Source organism: Penaeus monodon, chromosome 27, assembly GCF_015228065.2.
Source record: "Penaeus monodon isolate SGIC_2016 chromosome 27, NSTDA_Pmon_1, whole genome shotgun sequence".
Classification (NCBI taxonomy): domain Eukaryota; kingdom Metazoa; phylum Arthropoda; class Malacostraca; order Decapoda; family Penaeidae; genus Penaeus; species Penaeus monodon.
The window spans coordinates 39,932,726-39,934,192 of record NC_051412.1 but is presented as its reverse complement, the minus strand read 5'-3'; the positions used below and the strand labels follow the sequence as shown (position 1 = coordinate 39,934,192).

The window sequence follows — 1,467 nt, the reverse complement described above, 5'->3', positions numbered from 1 at the left end:
TCCTCGCGACGAGGACGTGGCCCTCGAGTCCCAGTCTGGGAATTCCTCGTCGTCAGGAGAACCTCCGTTTTTCTTTCCTCTTTTTCTCTCTCCTGTGATTCTTGTCGCGACGTCTTTGCTGCTTTTTCCGTCATTGCTGTCGTTGTCGTTGGGTCGTCCTCGTTGCGCGATCTCCCTCGGGGGTCTTTGGCGGCAGGGCATTCATCTTGGGAGCTGCCGCGAGGACGTCGTTGTGAGCCTAGTCTGCGGGAAATCTTCATCTGGAAATTATTATTGTTGTTTTTTTTGGTTTATGATAACATATTCCATCATAAAGTCACTATTCTGAGGTTTTCATGTCTTATTTATTCTTTGCCTGTGGTCTTGGTTATGAGCTTCGTTGTGTTCATTTGTAAGCTTATGGACGGTGCGATTGCAATGTAACATTTTCACGCCAAATTTGAGATGTGCACTTTAGATGGAAACTTGAAGTGATTCTTAAAAGGATTTTGCTCATCAAGCCTTTTAAAGAATGTGATTTGAAAAGGTAACATTTCAACTGAAGAATTTGACCCCAAAGAAGTATTTAGTCTAAGCCAGTGCTTTATGCTAATTAATGTCAGCAGGGAATTGCTTACCATTAGGCCTATAAACCATTGGCAAGAAAATGTGGTACATATTCTTATTTGAATTTAGTCAGTCCATCTATATTTGTATATACTTTGTAGCTGAATTTCATCACTTTCATGTGGTATGCCTGAAAAAGGTCAGTAAATGATATAGTAGCTAACAAGAATGAAGTGAAGTTAGCAAGGCATATTTAAATTAGACAGCTTACATGTAGAACCCGTTCATGGTGAAGTGTTTCCACCAGACTGCGACTTGAAGATAGTGTATGAGAAAATTCTTGTGTTAGGGAGAGTTGCAGATATTTGTGACGGCACTGTATGTAAAAAGTGTGTTTAAAAGGTTTAACTGATTCAAGAACTGTAGAAACAAAAGAAACAAAAACACAATTTTTTTTTTTTTTATCTCTTTAACAAACCCTACCCTTTGGTGCTTTGGCAAAGCCCAGTACCCATATTCTGAGCATATTAACCTCCCTGTCAATTTGAAATCCAATTTGGAGCCAGTCCAAGCTCCCCTTTGCCAAAACCTACCTGGTGGTGTTTTTGTTGGCCTTTGCCAGAGGCATGTAGGCTGCACTGGTCGCTTGACGCTGGTTCACTTTTGGTGGAATTCAAGGTTATTGGGCTTCCATCATAGGTCACTTGAGTAGTTTTGGTCAGAACACAGCCATAATTATTATAAAGTAAATTTTATATATATATTGAAACCTGTCAGGAAATTGTTAGTGTGATTTACCCATAAAATTTTTTAAAATTTATATGGAAATGAAATCACCAATAAGAAAGTTGAAATTGGATGATTGAAGATATAGCAAAGTGATACTTTGCATGGCATGAAATAAATAATTTTAATTTGAAC

The 1,467-nt window shown here is 38.5% G+C and overlaps 1 protein-coding gene across 1 annotated transcript in view; it reads left to right on the top strand.

Annotated features, from left to right (window-relative positions):
- LOC119590862 (ARF GTPase-activating protein GIT2-like) overlaps nucleotides 1–1,467 on the top strand; it is a gene marked incomplete at its 3' end in the record, with an annotated part of 6,035 nt that overhangs the window by 526 nt on the left and 4,042 nt on the right.